Source organism: Ptychodera flava, chromosome 15 (genome assembly GCF_041260155.1).
Source record: "Ptychodera flava strain L36383 chromosome 15, AS_Pfla_20210202, whole genome shotgun sequence".
In the NCBI taxonomy this organism is placed as follows: Eukaryota; Metazoa; Hemichordata; class Enteropneusta; family Ptychoderidae; genus Ptychodera; species Ptychodera flava.
In genome coordinates, this window is record NC_091942.1 from 18,846,720 (window position 1) to 18,869,421 (window position 22,702).

Here is a 22,702-nt window from a genome sequence, read left to right on the forward strand (position 1 = left end):
ACTGCTGTGTGGTCATTTTGTTACGATTTTTTCATATACAGAGGCATAACTCAGGCATATCTCAACTGATTTTATTCAAAGTTGGTACAAGGACATTGACCTATGTCATACATATGTACGTCGATTTTTTATGTGATACGATCCAATATGGTTGCTAGGCAGCCATTTTATTACGATGTTTTCATGTACAGAGCCATAACTCAGACATATTTCCACCAGTATCATTCAAAGTTGACATTGACCTATTTCATACATATGCTTGTCAATTTGTTTCACGTCATGTAGCAGTAACATGTCAATTATTGAAGTTTCGTAAGTAGGCTGATATGTCAAGAAATATGTACTGCATCAAATTCATGAAACTTTATACAGATGTTAACCGATGTTAAGCTCACATTGCTTTAACATTGAAAAAGACATTTATCAGTGTCATTTTAATTAATTTGGAATTGCATAAGTAATGAACTTTCCTAATTAGGGTGATATAGCCACAAATTAATACAACGTCAAATGTGATGAAACTTGATACAGATGTTGATCTCATAGTGTTGTAAATACTGCATCAAACTTTATGAAATTATGGTACCAGTGATAATCTGTTAAGTGTTAGAATTGTATGCAAAATGTTTTGCAACATCCTGTTGATTAATTCCTAGTTGACTCATTTTATGAACTTTAGGATGGTGGCCTACATTGGTTTTATGTTTTCATCACCATGGAACTCATTCTTGGCCATTGAGCGCCATCTGTATCAAAGTATTTTTATCACAGACCTAATTAATGAAGAGGACTCTATCCTCTCAGAGGACATGTAATCAAAGTACCCATTATTAACAAGTGGGGACTGTGTCATCAACGATGACTTGTTTTATTGAAATTATGATGAAATCCACAACTATTTTAGAGGGCAAGTTTTGCCATTTTAGGTCAATAAGTATGATTCTCAAAGAACTACTCTAATAGCTTAGTTCACATGTTGTTAAGGATGATCTTAATCTAAGAGCCACGCCAGTGGCTTACTGACTACGCATGGGCAGATTCATAATATACTATGCGAGTAACCGGAAGTGTACCTTATTTAATTCATGGGCAACGCCATGTTGTTTTTGAGCGCTCGTAAATAAACAAATACAAAATATGCAAAGTATTATTTTATAACATGCCATTAATAAAATATGTCACTTTTATTAGCCAGTAAGTATTATCATCCAACTTTTCACCAATACAAGATATTAATTACTATCACGCTTAAAAAATAGAAAAAGAGAGAAAACTGTCGTGCATATGAACGAGGACATGCAAAGAATGCTGGGATTGAATTTTAGAAAAGCGCCCTCTGTGTCAATAACTAGATGAAAAAATTGCCAGTTTTTAGACGGAACTCTAGTTTTCAGCTTGCAAGTGGAAGTTGGGCAGTGTAGTTACTATTGCAACGATAATGATGGCACAATACATCCCTCGTTAAACACAATAGGTAGTTCACAATTTGCCAATTTTTGTCCAACATTTTTACACATTACAGAAAAATCTATACATACAGTGTCTGACTTTGTGTACGTGAACTGTTTTCATCAGAGGGTAAACCGGGCATTATAGTTGTCATACAAATGTGTACAGCAAGTAACATTTAATTCTATTTTATCCTTTACTATTACTATCATGAATCAATACAAAAACATTTTAAACTTAACACCTGGCGCGACAAAAAGGGCTGAGCCCTATATAATATTATGTTCAAATTATGGTGAAATCTCCAATGGTGTATTTTTGCAGGCTATTTTTACCATTTCTTGACAGACCACTGAAATGAGCTATCAAAGATTTCCATGCACCTTCGTCAACATGTGTAACAAATAGTTATTTCTACATAAGATAGCGCAGCTAAATTGGTCTAAAGGTCACTTGTTGAAGCAATTTCTTCCATTTTTGGTAAATAGCTACTCTCAAATCACAGAATGATATTTTTGAAATCTAATATGTACAGCCTGTTGTTTAGTATATTTTTAGTCAAAAATTATGAATTCTTACATAATGTCTTATCAATGGTTGCCAAACAGTGTCCTAAGACACTTTATTCTTTTTATTGTATTTGTAGTGCAACAACCAGTACCACTACTATCCAGATTCTCATCAACGCAAGGACAACAACAACCAATTGGGCAACAGTGTTCGCCGCCATTCACCCTCATCCTAAGCCACAAGGCATATCACCATATATGGTATTTACACTGCCAGCACCTGGAATGGGATTGCCAATTAAGAGAAATATGCCCCATTGGTATTGCCATGGGTGCTGGTATACTCTTTTATGCAGCTGTGGCCCCATCAGCCCCAGCATGCAGCCCTTGGAATTCGAGACCGTCTCCGCATCATATTGTGGAGGAATCTAGGTTTCCCGCTGAAAATAGCAGATATTTAATCCAAAACTTGCTTTGATCTTTGCTTTTTGAGCACACCGTTTAGTAACCTTGTCTGTGACATTGTGCTCAGCAGAACTTGCAAACTTACATCATAAGCCCACTTGCAAACTTATGCAAAACTGTAAGCGACAGTATACCCACTGCCATTACAAAGGTTCTTCAAAATGGCAGATGGTTAATTACCTCACTGTTTTGTTGCAGGAGACAGAAAAGTCAGGGGCTCGTGTAAGTTTCAAGTGCAACTGAGCATTTTATGGCTAGATGAGGTATGTGTGCTCAGAAACAAAGGTTAACATAACACAAATTTTGGATTCAAAATCAGCTGTTTTGAGTGGGACATAATCCACGAAACTGATGCAGAGTCAGCGGTTAAGCCTTTGCAAGTATAAGCATGCAGGGCTGTGGTTGGACACTGTCAAAACATCTTAAAACCACACTATTATTAAACCCTTCTCCTTCTAGGCATATCCATTGCCATCTGCCAAGACAGTAAAAATTGTCGAGCCAATTAAGACCACACACTTTCACCTACTTGGCATGTAATATGTCAAAGAATATAGCTGGATAATGATTAAATCACAATTTGGTCATATTGTTTTATATGTTACCACCTATTTATTTTTGTTAACATCTGCAGTTACAAAAAGTTGCTTTATTTCCAAATATTACCTGAAGACGTACATTGCATACAAATTTTGAAGAGTATATGAGCTTTAGACCAAACTTTTATGTTGAAAGTTGTATCTTTCGTACCTTACATGAAATATTATTCGGAAGTGAGCTGAGAAAAGAGATTTAAATAAATTATTAATTTTAGTTAAATACAATATGTTACAACGCTTGTCATTGGAGTTTGGAGTTTCATTGTTCAGCAGAGTGCACAGATTTCTAAACTGTTATGTACAAATTGTTTTACTCTAACATAACGATCTGTGTAGGTATATAAGGTAAGTGTATGTTGGTGAAATGGGTGGGTGAAATAATGTTGTACGACATCTACATATGCATATGTTTGAAACAACAACAACACAATAGTTATGTTCGTTGAATTATATTGGTCAACAACAACAAAACAACTAATAACAAAATAAATAACAATACAAACAACAACAACAACAACCAGACTTCTGAGTTCCCTGTGGTATATTGTGCATTCTTTTGTTGTTCCAATGATGGATCACTCCAAGGCAATAAATGTGAGAGGTATTAGCTCTGTATGGCAGGGCTGTGTGTAACACTGGCTCCCAGGCCTAATTAGCTGGTATTAAACACACAGCCCAATGCCACGCAGAGCTACAGATTAAGGTAGGACGATAACCATTGGTCAAATTTCATACGGATATGTTTTCATTTCGTCTACAATGGTCTGACACACGTATAGAGACATAATTCATGTGCTGATCGAGACTGCAAAGTTTTGAGCCAATCATATATTGCCTCAATCAGGAAAAAAAATACTTTTTCTAGAGGTAAAAGTTCTGCTGCAGTGTATTTATTTTGAATGATATAAAGAGAATGTGAAGCAATCAACACATCCTTTGATGTTGTGTGTTAGAATAAAACAACTTGTACTTCACAGTAAAGAAATGTGTGTGTGCCAACACTGAAACTCCAAACTCAAATGACAAACGCTGTTAAACCACACTTCTCCTTCAAGAGAAATCAATTGCCTTCTGCAAAGACAGTGGAAGAAATGTATTATTGAGCCAAGACCTACATATATTTTCATCTATTTGGCTCAACTTGGTTCAAAGTCTGTGATTTGTGATTTTTAGTCCCCACGGATACCGTCCACCGACATCCTCCGGGGGACTTACAGGTTCGGTCATGTCTGTGCGTCCGTCCGTGCATCTGTCTGTTGACGCAATTATCTTAGAGGTGCCTGGAACGATTTCATTCAAACTTGGTAGAAGGATTATTCCTTATGTCATACATATGCACGTCAATTTGTTTTGCAATCTGATTCCATATGGCCAGGTGACGGCCATTTAAACGGGAAGTTACAGGACCGTGAGCGCACAAGAGGGGATTACTGATGATGCAGTCATTTGCGTACACTGAGCGCCGGTTTTTGAATTCTCATAGCATCGCTTTGACCATATGAGAAATTTAAATAATCATGATCGGCACTTACATGACATATGCAAAGAGGGGTCAGATGGTCGTACAGCTATAGGGAACACATTTTGAAACATGTGTTCTCCGACAAAAAACGGAACATTTTTTCAGTTTAATTTTGACTCAAGTTTAGCCGCTATATATCCATAGACATCATATGCAAGATTCAATGACAATGAACACCTGAAACATGTCAAAATTATGGGATTCTGGGACCAAACACGGCACGTATGATCAATAGTGTGGCTTTTGTATAGATTTACAATAATCCTGCTTTTATAGGGGAATTTCCTGTTTTATTGAAAAAGTGCCGGGGACTTGCGTCATTGACAATGACAATTTGAAAAAGAGCACTGTTTCTAGAGAGACAGCACTAAATTTGATGAAATTTTGTAAAGATGTTCGTCACACAGAGCTCTGAAAACTCACAAGGAGATATGTTAGTATTGCATCAATTAATTGCTAATTTGCATATTTGATGAATTTTTGTAATTAAGGTGATATGTCTAGAAATACCGCAGCAAATTTGATGAAAATTGGTACAGATCTTTAGCATATAGTCTCAGATAAGTTTACAAAGACACTTAGAAGTGTCAGGCAAATGAACTCCTAATTTGCATATTTAATGAATTTTCCTAATTAGTGGGCTATCTCCAGAACCACTGCATGAGATTTGATGAAACATTGTACAGATATTGATCCCTCTTAATACTGTAATACTGTGTGAAGACATTAAGCTGTCCCATCATGTCAATTAATTGCTAACTTGGCATATTTGATGAATTTTTGTAATTAATGTGATATGTCTAGAAATGTTGATGTACATGACAAATTTGATGTACATGACACAGATACTGATTTTTTGGTGGTAAAATGGACTGTGTTGATATGCAGTGTTTTCTCTGCATGTTCATTGAAAGGGGTACTTAATATGCCCCATTCATGAAAATATGGGAGGCACTGACCTTACATTACACTTACAGGACAATGAGTATACCTGGTTTAAAAACTACTTATTCAACAGAAAGCAATGTGTCTCTGTAAATGGTGTGACATCTGATCTTCTCCCAGTTGACTACGGGGTTCCTCAAGGATCCGTCCTTGGCCCCTTATTATTTATCATTTACATCAATGACCTTCATGGTCAGGTTAGCAACTCAAAAGTGGTTCTGTATGCAGATGACACTGCCCTGTTTTACGCTTCAAAGGATACTAAAGAAATTGAAACTAAACTGCAAGAAGATATGATGTCAATCAATGATTGGTTAAGCGAAAACAAGTTGACACTGAATGTTAAGAAAACAAAGTGTATGATGTTTGGACCGCGTAGAAAACTGCGCGGCGATTCAACTAATTTAAATATCAAAGTTAGTAATGAATCTTTGGAACAAGTTGATACTTTCAAATATTTGGGTTTGTGGTTCGACAAACTTCTCACCTGGGACTCACATATTGCCAAAATAAGTGCAAAAATTTCACAGAGGCTTGGTATAATTCGCAGAATCAGGTCTGCTTAACGCACAAAACTGCCAAAATGTTAGTTACATCAGATTCTATGGTTTTGCCAATTTTTGATTATGGGGATGTCGTTTGGTCAAACTGTACTAGTAAGTTACTGTCTAAACTCCAAATATTACATAATAGAGCTGGTAAATTAATACTAAATTGCCACCCTTACACCCCGTCATGTCAAGTAAGGCAAACTTTAAACTGTTATTCGCTACTAGAAAGACAGAATTTTCATATTTGCTCATTGATGTTTAAATGTTACCATGGTATAGCTCCACACTATTTGTTAGAATGCTTCACACGAGTCTCCAATACACATAAATACAATACACGTTTCAGTTATGCTAGCACTGTTTACATTAAACCAGCTCATAATAATTATGCAACACGTAAGTTTACTCATAGAGGTGGAAAGCTATGGAATTCATTACCTGATCACGTAAAGCAGGCAAATACTTTTAATCACTTCAAATCACTGTATAAAGATCATTATGTATAGTTACTGTATAGTATGTGATTTTTGTCACAGTTCTGTAATTTATTGTCCTTGTGATTCTATGTATATTTATTGAGTGTTTGCTGTTTTTTTTATACTGAGTGAGGGCCTCAATGGAAAGAAGCTGATCAACTAGTTTGCGAGGCTTATTGAGATACCCTGAATAAAGATATTTAAAAAAAAAAAAAAAAAAAAAAAAAAAAAAAAAAAAAAATTTTAGGGGGCAGTCACTTTTGATGTTGATTTTGCCTAACACTAGGAAGCGCTTCGCCCTGATTATCATAATGTCAGTTGCTTACTCAATTGGGCTCAGCACCCATGCTAATGATATTTGTCAACTTGTGTTCAGCTGCTCTTCATCTTCTGTTGATTTGTCACTCACAGTTTCCCTGACTCAGAATTTGACGTAATGTTCCCTGGACACTGAATTTTGGGGTTTAAAATCCCTGAAAATATGTGCCGATCACCGGGTGCTGATCAAATGATTTTTGCATAATTGCAATCGAGACCGATCATCACTGCAACATACGCGTGCCTACACAATATACTAAAGCTGGAATTTTCCATAATTCCATCATTGATAAGATGTACGTGTTTCAAGTTGTGCTGGGTTTAGAACTTTACTGCTATGGAAATGCCAGGCAGGCTTGGCAAGGCTGGAATAATATGATGGGAAGAAAACAGAACAGAAAATACATACACATATCAACAAACAAACAAATAAACTGCTCTTTATTGACAAATATTTACAAAATAGCTTTTCGCTGTTATTTTATTAAAAATAACAAATAAACAAACACAAACACATACACACAAACAAACACAGACACAAATAAACAAGTACGAGCCCCCTGTGTACACACGTATTGCCGGAGTTCGGAGACAGTTCCACTAGCTCACAAAGGTACAATTTAGTCATTGTTGATTACACAGTCCCCACTTGTTAAGGGGGTGCTGCACCCAGCACATCATATTTTGCTCAAAAATCACCTTTTGCAAATATTTATTCAATTTTAATTAATTTGTTACTGTGGTTTTACGACTTATCCTGACACCGAACTTGCTAATTACCCAGCAACTTCGCTGATGATATTGAGACTTTGATCGGTAATTACCAAAGCACTTTGGTAATTCACCTCAAACTTGATACTTGATCTGGCTGCATGAGTGCTCCATGGGGTACACAATGTGTATACAAAGTCACTGATAAGTAACATACTAGTGCCACAAACTAATTTGTGACCAGGGGTTGGCATTCCACTGAACAGCATTCCACAGTAAAACCAACATATGTACATGTGTGCTGTTCATCCGTGTTACATGTAAAACTCAACTACGGAGAGGTTAGGAGAGTATAATGGGTCGTTAGAGTTTGTTAAATTACTTTTCAGAGCAGCAAAACTATTACTAACGTTAAAACAAGGGGACATTGGAATTCCTACTACAGTATTGTGAGGAAAATCCTACGTTCCAGTTTATTTATAATCGTATGACCCTCCGTCTCCGTCACCTAAATAGAATAGTCCCACTCCGCGCATCCCGCATTGGTTTTCCTCCTCTAAAAGCTGCAGTTTCATTCGTTTGAAGCAATTATCCTTTCATCTGTGAAGAGTTCTTACCGGTGACTAATACAACTTTCACTACCAGTTGTTTTTTTCATAAGATACAGACCATTTGATACTGAGGTACGCTGAGTTGCTTTTATGTGCAGGCAATGCAGATGCCACTTCACAGTTCACACTGTGCTGTTGATAGGCAAAGTACAAGATGTCTTTGTTTCACTTTTTTTTAATTTTAAGATATGATTCATGGGAAAATTTTACCAAATGTCACTGATGGGATTGTGTTGTCAATTTCATTTGATGCAGGGATATGAAATACTGTGTCAGTTTAGCTCGAAATCGTTGCCTTTTGGTAATGGTTGTCTATCACCATAAATTTGATCGAGGTATGCCAGTTCATGGAAATAGAGAGATTGAAAATCTTTTCTGTATTCTAGCTTCTTTACCATTTCTGCAGGTGTAAGTCGATTTAGGAAAGTGATTGAAAGTTTGAGTGGTGTTCAATAATTGTGCCTAAATCAGCACAAATTGAGTGGAAAAAGTATTTAAGTAGGACTGTTCAATCAGATATGATGTCCATTGAAGCATGGAGGTACCATGATTGAAGTTACAGAAATATTTTGGTGCAGTGGGCAGGTGACTGCATTGCAAGTTGTATTAGTCCTGTGCCATTTTCATCACTTTGTTCAGCAAGTTTTTGTATGGGTACACTGTTGAATATTTGAGTGCAAACTCCTGTCTCAAATTGGTTTATGCTAGTATGCACTGAGATGTCGGCGGCATCTGTGTTTACACTTTGCCACCCATGGAGTTACTGCAGCCAGATCAAGTATCAAGTTTGGGGTGAATTACCAAAGTCCTTTGGTAATTACTGATCAAAGTCTTAATATCATCAGCGAAGTTGCTGGGTAATTAGCAAGTTTGGTGTCCGGATAAGTCGTAAAACCACAGTAACCCTTTATTAAAATATTGGTTTGGTTCACCTTTTAGCTTGTCAAGCAGTCAAATGTTGTGTGATAAAGAAGTGTTAATTTATGCAAATGTATGCAAATCACCCGATTTTCTGGCTTCTTTTTCCTCTCAATTTAAAATTTCCAAAGAATTTAACTCCACTCTGGCTGGGTCAAATTTTCTGAAATTTTCACATTATGTTCTTTAAATGCTATAAAACAAAAGGACTATTTTGTTTGGCAATAAAGTTCTTACCTTTTGAATAAGAGGCATTTTAATTTTGCTTATCATGATTTTAATCAATTTTTTAAAGTGTCAGTCTTTAAACCCTATCCATTTTAGAGTGAGGATAGATAATGCCAAATAAAATAGTCGTTTTTTTCTACATATACTCTTCTTTCAAATGAAATATTACATTTCAGAAAATAGTGTCAAGTTTTTGACTTAAATTAATTTTTATCATTAATACCAAAATTGAGGTTTTTTACACCAAAATATACACCCACTTCATCCTTCGAGTAGACTACTGCTACCACACTAAAATTTAGAGTCTCTGATTTTTGAAAATATATGGTATGAGGGGTTTCCTTGTCATCTTTGATGAGAAATATTGCTTTGAAAAAAACTGTGTTGGCAACATGCAGCTCCACCTTTAAATTGGTACTTTGATTACCAGTCCTCGGAGAGCGCTCAGGATAGAGTCCTGTGATTAACAATACTCCTTGAGTCCGATATAGATTGGGCTTAATGGCAGAGAATTAGTTCCAGGGTGGTGAAAACGTAAAACCAATCTGGGCTGCTACTGTAATTACAAAAAGTCATTAAATTAAAAAAGGCCAGTAGTAGTTACAGTTAATCAACAGGATGTTGCCAAACACTTTTTCGTCCTATTATGACACTGTTCCACATTTCATAAAATTTGATGCAGTGCTTCTGGACATTCACCATAAAAACTGATGATGTATGCAAATTATAGCTATTAATCTAACAGCAAAGTGTCACTAAATTGTATTACAGCACTGTGAGATCAACATCTGTACCATGTTTCATCAAATTTGATGTACTATTTCCCGGGAGTATTTCTGGACAAATCACTTGAATCAGGAAAGTTCAGTAATGATGCCAATTCAAATGTACTTAATGTACACTGATACGCCATTGACATCACAGTCTTTGTTGGAGACCGTTCACATTAAAATTAGCAGTTTTCCACACTATAGCTTTATCCCAATAGACAGAAAAACTCTACTGTCTGTGATTTATCATTGACCACTCGGCTAGACGGAGTATGGGCGAAGCCCCAAAAATCTCCAAAGTCAAAACTACTCAGGCTAGGGAACAGACTGTCTATTGACAGGCGCCTGTCAATAGCCACGCCCTAAAAACACAGCATCAATAGTTTTCACTTCATGTCTAAATTCATACTTACTATCCTCTTTGTGTCAAAATTCCTTTTCCATGCAGTTTTAGCTCACATGTTCACTCATGTGGGCTATTAAATGTTGCAGCAATGTCTGTGTGTCTGTGCGTCTGTGTGTCTGTCTGTGGGCCTGATATCTCAAAAACGGCTATTCAGCTCAGAGTCAAATCTGGTACTTAAATTCAGTTTGCAAATGGCTGGCTTGCTTACTTTGTGCTCATTTGCATAATTAATGATATTAGAAAAAACGGATTTACATTGAGAATGACTGCACATAATTTGATGAGATTTGCTACCAATATTGATCACACCAAGATATATCAGCCATGAAAGGTATCAAGAGGTGACATGAAAGACAACTGCTAATTTCATATTTAATGAACTTTCCTAATGAGGGATATCTAAATGGAGTTGATAAAAATTGACGAAACCTGGTATGTATATTGAAGACACTATGACTTAACATTATTGTAAATCATTAAGTATATTTACTTCAGCCAATTCCTTATTTGCATATTTAATGAACTTTCCTAATAATTAAGGGATAAATATCTGAATTGACTGACCAAAGTTGATGAAACTTGCTATGTACATTAAAGATACTATGATATAAAGTTATTGAAAATCATTCAGCATTTTTACTTCAGCCAATTCCCTAATTTGCATATTTAATTAACTTTCCTAATTTGGGATATTTACGTGAATTTACTTGACCAAAGTTGATGAAACGTGCTATGTACATTAAAGATACAACATTTTTGAAAGTCATTCAGCATTTTTACTTCAGCCCATTCGTAATCTACATTTTTAATGAAATTTCCTAATTAAGGATATATATCTTGATTGACTTTACCAAAGTTGACAAAACTTGGTATGTACATTGAAGATACTTTGATACAACATTATTCAAATTCATCAAGCATTTTTATTTTAGCCAATTCCTAATTTGCATATCTTATGAACTTTCCTAATTAGGGATATATACCGGGATTTACTTGATTAAAGTTGGCAAAACATGCTTTGTACATTAATGATACCAGGTTAAAACAATATTGAAAGTCATTTCTCATTTTCATGTCAGCTAATGTATAATTTCCATATCTAATGAGATTTCATAGTTTGGCATATATAGCTTGAAGGACTTGACCAGAGGCAACTGTTATATAAAGTGGTCATACAATGACAGCAGTAATAGAATTTTAGTATTTTTATTTCAGCTAATTACATATTTGTATAATTAGTGACTTTTATAATTAATCTGTGGTGAATATTGTTCATGATGTTGATCATAATACTTTCAAAGAAGTTTAAAACGCGGCAAAAGTTTAAATTTAAACATAGCTGCAATATAATGAAACATGCGAGCATTGTCAGTTCATATCTGTCATTGATTTTGGGGTATAATTTCTTAGGGGACCCTTTCCAACAACTGCCATACAGCTACCCGAATTTAAATGTTTCAACTGATCGCAGACTGACAGTATGGTCGATCACAGTACCCTATTTTCAAATTTATTGCCACTGTTGTTAGAAAATTAAAATTTTGTTTCCCAAGCATCTACTTTTCCAATGCATTCAGACTCTGGTTGACTGCATAAAAATACTAGCAAAACGTACTGATGGACAAAAACAACCCAAGGACACAAAAATCGAAAGTAAGCTTATGTGATTCACACACAAGCAAATTATAAAAACATGTTTGTTTGACGAGTTGACAGCCAGTGGTTGACGAGCTTGATCAGTTTTGGGTGTTTATCAAACTTGTGTGCATGCTAGGAAACTATCCTATTCTCTGTGGTAAAGAGACAATATATCACTGTTCACAAAAAAATGTTGACTATGGCACACAAGTACATCTCCTTGAATGAACATAAGCTTACCAGGTAGTTTACTTCTATTATTGGATACCTGTATTTGTCATTGTCACAAATACATTTTTATCTATAGAGTGTGTAACAAAGCTGTGAATGATCAGTATGTGTTTCCGCTGTCGCTCTCAAATTTCGTAAAATACGAATTTTTGAGTTGATTTACGAATTGTTTTTCATGCCGGTTCATAAAATTACTAACGTAAATTTCATCTTCCCATTTCATCGGCGCGATCATGCAAGAAACATGCAAGAAACGGAGACAGACTGTAAACTTATGTATAGCTCGTAAGACAAGAGTGGAAAGAAAGCAGCTAACTTAGAAAACAAGATAACAGACACAAAGACCCCCAAGAGACTACAGAGAAGGAAATTAACAACTTGCTTGCACTGAAGGTCAGTATACACACTCCTACTAATACCTCCATGCCACATGTATGTCAGCAGCGAGATGACTTTGAAAATTAAGCGGCTCAAATAGGTCACTGATCAAAGATATCTAGGACATTTAGTGAGCTGTGTAATGAGACTGAGCAATATGACCACCATGTTTGAACTTAGACACAACTACCGAGAGGTGTTTCATGTGATTCAGGTAACGCTAAAGTGCATTTGTAAATCAAGGTATGTAGGAATACGAACATGATATCATTTCTGGCAAAGTCAATGAAAATATTATTTATGATTTTTACCATAATTTGGCAATGTCAGTGAATTTACATGACAATTTGGTGGTCACTCATATTCCTTAATTGTAAGTACAGTAGTTTTTGGCATGGCAATATAATTAATTATCACGGTTTATAATCACTGCTTTGTTGCACTGTGCTATATACATGTATATGTTCAGTAATCATACTTCTTAATCTTGGTGATAGTGTGGGACAAGACTGGTACTTCCTTCAACTGATACTAATTTACATGAGTCTCCTAATGAATCTGTACAAGCTTTGCATTTGTATTTCTCTGCCTCATATTTTCAGGACTGTTGACGTGAACTGATAAAGTTTATTTTGACATGATAATGTCATGTCTACTCTTCATGTAATATTGTCTGCTAAAATCAGATTTTGTTTATTTTATCTTTCAGATAACTATAATGGCATCAGCATTACAGAGAACAACATGATGCAAAAGGGGAGAAGTTATATAGGTTGCAACTTCATCACAACAGACAACAGTTACTGTTGAAAAAATGCCCAAATAAAGGAGAATGGCAACTGCTTCTTTGCTTCAGCCAGAGACAGTGCACATTTGTAGATTTGTCTGAAACTTGTGAAAGCTCCAGGCAACATTCTTTAACTTCTGAAAAAAGGATTGTTATATCTATGACTTTGAATTGCACTTCTGTTGGAACACGGGCTTTGATCGGAGGATGACAATAAAGGTATTATTAATTGAAGTATTAATTTGTGTTTGTATCATTATTCAGTGTAGTCCATACAAAATAGATGTTGCTTTTTTGCTTGAACCATGTCACACTTTGCAAATTCCAAGTTTACTAATACATTTTGAAATTTACTAAAACTTATTTTGAGACCCAATTCGTAAATTTACAAAGAACTTTCAGAAGTCAGAGGAAACACAGCAGTATAGGTTTGTTAAACCTGATTTTTTCAACATTTTATTGTGTATCAACATCAACTTTTTGTAGTTAATTGTTTTAAAGTCATTTTTAAATGCTTCAAACTTATTTACACAGCCTGAGCATTACCAGTTATATGTCGTAGTCGTATGGTATAAGTTGACATTTTGATGCATGAAATGCAAGTGACTGCAATTTTAGTGTACATAACGCGTGTTGATAGGCTGAATACTAAATATTTCAACATGATATGATGTAATACAAGAGATTATGTAAAGTTAATACAAAAGGCTAATGGGGAGGGGGATTAAGATGGAATTAGGGCCTGCTGAAACCTCTAAGAAACCCCCCAAAGTAAGATGATTGCAAAGGTATTATAACATAGGTTTTATTAGCTCCGCATCAGTTACGCAGAGCTTATTGGTTTTTGTGGGTATGATTGTGCCTAGCTGGCAGCCTCATACCAGAGCTCAAAACCTTGCCTCTTCTCGCCTGTGCATGCTTTCCCTGAATGGGACTAACAGTGACAAGCAGCTTTAATACATGAACATTTGCAGATTCGACCTACTACACGAGAAACTCAATATTCTGCTTATTAGTCCCCACGGACACCTTCCTGGAACAATTTCATTCAAACTTGGTACAATGATTACTTTATATGTCATACATATCATGCATGTCGATTAGTTTTGTGATACGATCCAATATGACTGCCAAAAATATTTTTCTCATTACTAGAAAAGAAATCTTATATCAAGAAAAATTATCTTGAATCAAGAAATTTTATCTTGGGAGTATACCTAGAAAATATAACTTGTTTCTGCACATGGTTTATATCTTGAAACGAGAAAAAATTTTCCTAAATCAAGAAAACTTTATATCTTGAACCAAGAAAATGTTTCCTAGAACAAGTAACAGTATATCTTGAGACAAGAAAATTTTTCCTGAATCGAGAAATCTACATATCTTGAAACAAGAAAACTTCTTAAATCAAGATAAATACAAATCTTGAAATAAGAAAACGGTTTCTTACATCAAGTTAATTTATTTCTCAGTTAATTTTTTCACTTTTCTCAATTCAAGATTTTTTCTTATTTTAAGAAAAGACAAGAAAACATAAAACTCAATTCAAGAATTTTATTTTCTTAATATCCCCATCTGAGCAAGATAAAAATTCTTACATCAAATTTTACAAATTCTAGTAAACTTCTCAAAACAAGATTTTTCTTAATTTAAGATTTGCCATTTTTTCTCAAAACAAGAAATTTGGGAGTATAGCTAGAAATAACATCTTGTTTGGAAATATTTCTTGTTTTCAGCTGAAAATAAGATATTCCAAAATCTAGAAAACAAGAAAATTAACATGGTACAGGTTTCTTAAAATTGAAAATAAGTTCAAACAGATTTCTTACATCAAGAATCTTTAAATTCTTAGAATTTTTTTAAAACAAGATGTTTTCTTAATCTAAGATGTCCTTTTTTCTTGAAATAAATCCACAAAAGAAGAAAATTAACACTGTACACCTTTCTTGAAATAATTAAAAAGATTAATCAAGAAAATTAACATTGACACAATTTCTTCTTTTAATAACATGATGACCTTTGGTCATTATGTTAAAAATGGGATAACACACAGGTTTCTAGCTTAAAACGGACATCAGCTGTCAGTGTTGAATCTAGGATCTTAGGATTGGGGGACATTTGGGCCCACTGCCTTAAATTTGGGGGACATTTTCAAAATTTGGGGGACAATTTTTTGGCAGCAAATTTGCATATTAATCTGCATATTAAATTAGCATTTATTTAAAATAAGTCTATGAAGTCTTTGTACATCTATTCAAGAATATAATTGTTTTGAATAAAGTATCACAAATTCACTCACATTCATAGAAAAGATGCAGCACATTCTGTTAGTCTCAAGAGATAATTCTTTCAGTATTATGCAAAAATACAATTGACAATTTCCCCACAGTGAGAAAAGTAAGTTCATTTGTCATTTCACAGCTCTCATTGATAGAGCAGGACTTTTTTTAATGACTAGTAGTCTCGATCTCTGCAGCAGTAAGTTCCCATAGACATAAAAGGGTAACCTAGGAGTCTAGAGTGATGACGCTTTGTCCTAAGCAAGTTTGGAAAATGGCCGACACCATGTGCTGCATCGAGGCAAAACAAACACAGCACAACGTCCCGACTCTGACAATGCAAGCCGTGCAAGTATTAGTAAATGCATACTTACTGAAGAACTTGACATATGACCCGTCTGGTATAAGATCTGAATAGATATTCACTGTTGTTCTCGCTAGATCGAATTTCTTGGCAAGCCATGCATGCGTGACCGTGGCATAACGACTTTGACAAACAACATGAACCAAGCTACGTCTAGTATCTCGATCCATGTGGACACATGAAATGTTTCAGAAAATTTTGGAATTTGGTTTGATTTCCGCTTGATCAAGAACATGTTTTTTCTTTTTGAATGGAATAGGTGTGTTGGCTACATTTTTCAAAAACCTTTCTGTGTGAGAGTTAGTTTGAAATTACTCCCGTACGTGAATTTTTTTTCTCGTCACGGCTGTCAGTCAGTACATTCACAAACAAGTTTTAAAGACAATGTAACAAACGCAAATGTCATTTCAAAACGGACGTGTGCTGCTAAAGTATTTATAAATGAAATCATTGGTAACATTCTAGCAAAATATAGCAAATCATCACGCAAAGTGGTTACGTTTAACAATGAAAGAAAACACACGTTGACCTATTTACAGACCCCCCCCCCCCCCCTCATTGTGAGTGCGCCCAAAGTGACGCACTGGGTAGATTTCAGAGCGGGATTTTTTGCTGAAACGCGTCAATCCCGCGATGGCGCGCTCTAGATTCAACACTGAGCTGTATTTTTTGTCTATATCTTTAGTTTTCTGGTTCAGTAAATCCACTACAGTTAATTGCTATGTCATGCAGCCAATTTAGAGAAATTCTCATGTGAAACAAATTTTAAGTAAGTAAAAACATGCAAGACTAGGTCATTTTCTGACCAATTTGAGATTGGGGTCTTCCCATTTCAACATCGCGGTATGATGGGCCTTTTTTTAAACGTGTTGACATTTTAGCCTGCTTGTAAAAAAAATACAACCAATATAGAGTCAAATTTACCACTTCAATGTTTGTTACATGTACTGGATGTTTTGTTGCAACATATTTACCTCTGCTGATAAATCAGCAAAATATACAAATTCACCAGATTACAGCAGATGCCATTTCAAAGGAAGTTTCACAATTCATTGTCCTTCTGGCTCTATGACATTGGTATTCTTTCTATTCAAGTCCAAACTGGTTTTCATTTGGCCATTTCACATCTACAGGCTGTGTTGACAATCGTAATAATGGGCATTCAAGCATGATAAAATGGACAAGGATCAGAAACTGTAGTTGATATACAGAAAAACAATACTGAAAAAATAGAAAAAGATACAGCTGGAGTCAATATAAATGAAGAATTCGTTCTTTTAGCAAACTAAGCAGTAGCACATGCATGACTCAAAAATTATCCAAAATGGAATTGAAAAATTTCATGAATATTGTATTTAGTGGTTTCACTATTCAACTGCATTGACCTATTCAGTTTGTATATTCAAATGGAACAGTTCAGTCTATGGGGCAACTTAATTTTAGTTATGCTTATTTTGATAAACAAGTTTTGATATTTTTTTCAGTATTCTGATTCCCTGTATCCAATAATTTTTGTATTAATTCTGAAATGCTATACTATTCTTTGCGTTGAAGTTTAACGACCCACGAGCACATCACAGAACATAGTTACTTTGGAGATTTCATTATCATTACATGTCCATTGAAACCTATATGTTTGCAATTGTTTCTTCAGGGTATTTGATTTACAATGCAAAATTCTCAAGAGACAAATTTTACTTTCTAAATAACCAATTGTTTGTTATACTGATGATTGTTATTGTGAAATTCTACCCGATGAAAGGGAATAATTGGTTTTCGTTGGAATCTGACATTAAATCAATCCCAACAATCATTATCATTCAAGGCAAATGAAATTTCCAGGAACAAAATACAACAACACCCACTGACCAAACCAATATTACAATCTCCAACCACTTGTCAATTGCAGTGGTGGTAATGGTTGTCCTGACTTGGTAAGCCTTCCCTGCAAGCATACTGCACACATCAAGTTGAACTAAAGTGACAAAGTAATTGTGCGGAGGTTCAGAGCAACTTATTACAGTTGTGAATCAAGGGATTCAGCTGTCTCTCATAAGACCTGCATGGGACTGATGGAATCATGCAATTAACCTAAATTGTTATGTATGCCGTTTACACAAAATATATTGCACACTAAGCTGTATGACAAAAGGACCAATTTCAATTTTGAAATCATTTCTGTATTTGACCAGTAATTTTCCAACTTGTGCATGGTGTATGGATTTCACAATTCCTGAGATACTGTAGAGTTTATCGGTGTGACTTTCAAGTGAGACACAGCTTTTTAGTCTTAAAGCTTTTGAAACCGGGATTTTTCACAAAGCAGGTCGGCTAGATATTTAAGACGTTCTGTGGTAGATGTGGCAATCTTACATCCAAATATGACAAATGTAACACTCTGATGATGAGAGACAGTATTCACGACTTCGACCCGGTATTTTGACAGCAAGTTGGGTAATTGTACTATAACCTTGTCACTTTAGTCCAATCATGAGTTGTAGCATGCTAGTAGGGTATGCTTACCAGATCAGGGTACCCAGTATCACCACTTGACCAGTAGTTCTATTACAAACCATCAGTTATAACGAACGTAAACTGTGTCCCCCAAGAGTTTTGCACGGTTAATCAGACACAACGTAGAATGGAGAGCAAACGTAAAAGGTGACTCTTAAGAGTGATATGATGTTCGTTCTTCATAATAATGAACACTTCAATTTAACGAAAATTTCTATGTACCCCAGCCATCATGATCATAATAGCAAGGGTCTACTGTATTAATTTAAAAACCTCAATACTGTACATCACTATGAAACTGTTTCTTGTGACTGTTAATTTTATACAAAATGTTGTGTGGTACACTGGTCAATGTTTCTAGGGTTTTCGATTTTTGGATCATCACACATATTGTGTGATTCCTTACTCGTATGGCATCAAACCAACCTGGCCTTGAAATTGCAATTTTCTATAAAACTTTCCAAAGTCCTATGGCTATGTTCCTACCGTCAAGCTCCTTTCTCTTGCAGGATTCTATACAATGACAGTCATCTGTTATTCAGTGATGGGATACATCCACAACATGCCAAAGTTGTCAATACTGATGAAATAAAAAAAAGACAGTGTATGAACAACAAGGAGCATAGCATACAATTTTTCACAAGACAAAGTACACAAATTAGAGCTAAAGTTGTTCCTTTAATGATCTTAGTTACTGAAATGTGTCATATATTCACAATAGCTTAAAAACAAATTTATCTGGCATTTTTGAAGCGTCCGTAGCGTTGACATTGAGGACTGTCACTACCTACCGATGCAAAGTACAATTGACAAACTTTGTGAAATTGCTACAATGTTGCAGAAGTAAAAAAAATTGGCGCCGGCGCGAAGCCATTGATTGCAGATCGGCAAAACCAAGGACGTGCGGCATTTTTGAAAAAAAAAAAATTATATTTCGTAAAAATGACGTTCGATACAATAAAATGGCCAAACTTCGTATCAAATATTTTCTTTTAAATTGAAAACTCAGTGATGAAAAGATAAAACAAGAAAGATCTCACGATTTTTCAGTCGTCATACAGCTAATATATGTACTCGTGTTGAAGAAACTATCACGACGTCAAACAGGAAATATGTTGAAAGTTTAGTCAATTTCTTACCGTATTTTTACTGCCAGTCCTCTTGTCGTTGACCTTAAGTAGTTTTTTTCTCGTGAATATTGCCGTAGACATTTTACCAGTGACAGCGGCCATAGTCCCGATAGACAGACAACCGCTGCGCGACCTCTGTTGTTTTTTCAAACGTCCTCTTCGTCGCAATATTACTTCTCAACTTGTCCATTCATTGCGATTCGAAATCTGGTCTTTGGACAAAAAAATACGAGCTAGCGACGTTCTTCTAAGAGGCCGGTACTGGGGCTTCAGCTGGTTCTCGATCACGGCTTTCATTTGCGTACTCCGTACATACTGTCACGGGCCCGGGGTTACCCGATGTAGATGGTGTGTTGACTCACGTCACTAGCTCGGTCTGATCGATTCATCTTCGCTGGAATAAGTCTTATCCGAAGGAAGTGTTTGTTCCTTTAAATGGTGGAAGAAATCCAAGGACATTCTCATTCAAAAAATGTAATTTCGAGATAGTTTGTTTATCAGACGACTACCTGCATGCAGTCAGCCAGGCCAGCAGCTTGTGAAGTAAACAGGCGCGCGCAGATAAAAAAGGTCAGAGGTCATAAACTGCACGGCTAGGGCTGTCACTCACATTACACAACTGTAATGCGTAAACCAATACAAATGTTTTCAGCGTGGTTTTAGAGCTTTGTCCATTCATTGCGATTCGAAATCAAAGTCCTGTGATATGAGAATATATTCTAGGAAGCGCCATAGCGCAATTAAATCTCGAATGGCCGTCATTTCAACGTTCGATGCGCCACTAAAGCACAGGCGCTCCTTAGCTGGTTAGTCTACTAAGTAGATCGATTTTCGGTTCGATTTATCGATCCCGTAGTCGATATGCCCGCCACTGCAACCTAAATACTCACTAGGTGTGCAACACAATCACTCAAAAAACACACCCACCCGATTTGTCAACTGGCCGTGCGCTTGCACAAAACATCAGAACTACACTCCCATATACCTAGTTGGATCACAAATTTAACCATCTCCTTGTAAGTATTTAGGTTGCAGTGGCGGGCATATCGACTACGGGATCGATATAAAATCGAACCGAAAATCGATCTACTTAGCAGACTAACCAGCTAAGGAGCGCCTGTGCACTAAAGGCGCAACATTGTGCGTGAACGGGTCAATCACACGGTGAGTTCACGTAGTTCATACGTTCGTGAAGCTTCGGCCGTCCGACGGTCATCACCTCAGTCATAGTGTGACATATAAAACGATTCAGTTACCCATCGACCTTTGTAATTCAATACCCAGTACAGAATATACGGTGGTACATAGGAAGCTGGGTAGAAAGGACTGATGTAGGGGCAACGGTGTATTTGAGCTGTACGTATGTGGCACGGCCGATGAATGTAAACAGCGGCACAAGCCGCTACGTAGTGGCGAAAAGCTAGTCGCCACTCGTATATTTAACGCCATTATGTGTATAGTTGATGAACCCGTTTTAGAAAAAGACGATCGGGCAGTCCCTTAAGTCGAAGCGTTTGCAACGTCTACCGTCCGTACAAACGAAACGTTGAACACTGCAGGGAAAGCATCCATGCTAGGCCGGATGATCCGATCGTTTTGAAGAGCAACATTTTAGGTCGGACACTAAGCTTATCTCGTTTGCCTTTTTCCAGTGTAGCCAGTTCTTTGCATAGAACAACACCGCTGTGTAAAACCCTTTGGTCAGAACCAATGATCGCAAATTTGCTAATACACACAAGTTCTGTTTAAAAGTTGATGTATCCATCACTTTATGTAGGTCGTACGCACAGGTCCGTGGAGTTGCCGTGTAGTATACATAGAGAGAAGGGCTATGTATACCACACGGCAACTCAATGGACCTGCGGTCGTACGGGTAACTTTCAAGAGTCGATGCATGAAAATTAGGGGTCACTCTCGGAAAAATCCTACCGGTGCGGTAAAGCGATCATGATTGTTTCCACAGTGAAAATCACAGATTAGCAATTTGTACAGTTGTTCAAGTCTGACATACATGTATCAATAATTTATCACACAAGTTACGTAGACAATTGAATCAAATGAAACTGTTTGCTGTCGCCATTGTTGGGCCTGTTGCGTACGTATGGAGGACAACTTTACAGTATGCTTGCTTGGTTACGGGGGCCCTATCTCCAGTATGACTATTGTATTTTCTGCAGAAAATTCAAGGGTTTTACATGTGTGTTGATGATGGCCCACTTTGGGACAAGAGGTTTTAATACATCCCAGAATGAACACTGAAAAAGTCAGTAAAAACTCTGATTGCTTAAAATAAAGCTTTTTGGCAAAAAATATGGTAACCGATTAAAGCAATAAAATATTACTGCAACAGTGTTGAGTAAACCTAAATGTTTGTATTATTTGTGTAATTTTGATTTACACATAGTTCATTCTGGTGTGTTTTTCTATAAAAAATACTTTTACTCAATATATTTTGACAGGGGTTTTCATGGAACATACACAAAACTTTCAATAGAAAATATCCTGTTAGATCACCCATGACCCCAATACAATAAATGATTAAGTGCAACTGTTCGAGCAGACTTTTCAAAGATCTTGCAGAGTTTTAACTTTCCAAAAAAAATCGGTTAACATGATCTTAAATGTATATTTTGATTTTCTCTCAATGTTGGAATTTTCTTGTTTGCAACATCAAACACCTTGCAATTTCTTGATAAAACCGTTGGGAATATTTTCTTCAATCAAGAAAAATATTCCCATTAATTGTCAGCTCAATACCGAATATAATCTTGCTAGAATGGTTAACATGATCCTAAATCTAGATATTGATTTTCTTAACCCTTTGACTACCACGTTTTTACTGCCTAAATTTGTAAGCAAAATTTTTTCATATTTTCTTTTATTTTTAATTGACACTGTTTTCC

At 36.0% G+C, this 22,702-nt stretch overlaps 1 protein-coding gene and 1 long non-coding RNA gene across 2 annotated transcripts in view; one reads left to right on the plus strand and one right to left on the minus strand.

The window, feature by feature from the left end:
- LOC139152270 (uncharacterized) overlaps positions 1-22,702 on the plus strand; it is a 186,530-nt gene that overhangs the window by 11,802 nt on the left and 152,026 nt on the right. The window lies entirely within an intron of this gene.
- On the minus strand, positions 15,053-20,989 carry LOC139151430 (uncharacterized). Its single transcript, XR_011556422.1, has 2 exons — positions 19,809-20,989; positions 15,053-19,249 (listed from the first exon to the last, which is right to left on the minus strand). It is a non-coding gene; the product is annotated as an uncharacterized lncRNA (long non-coding RNA).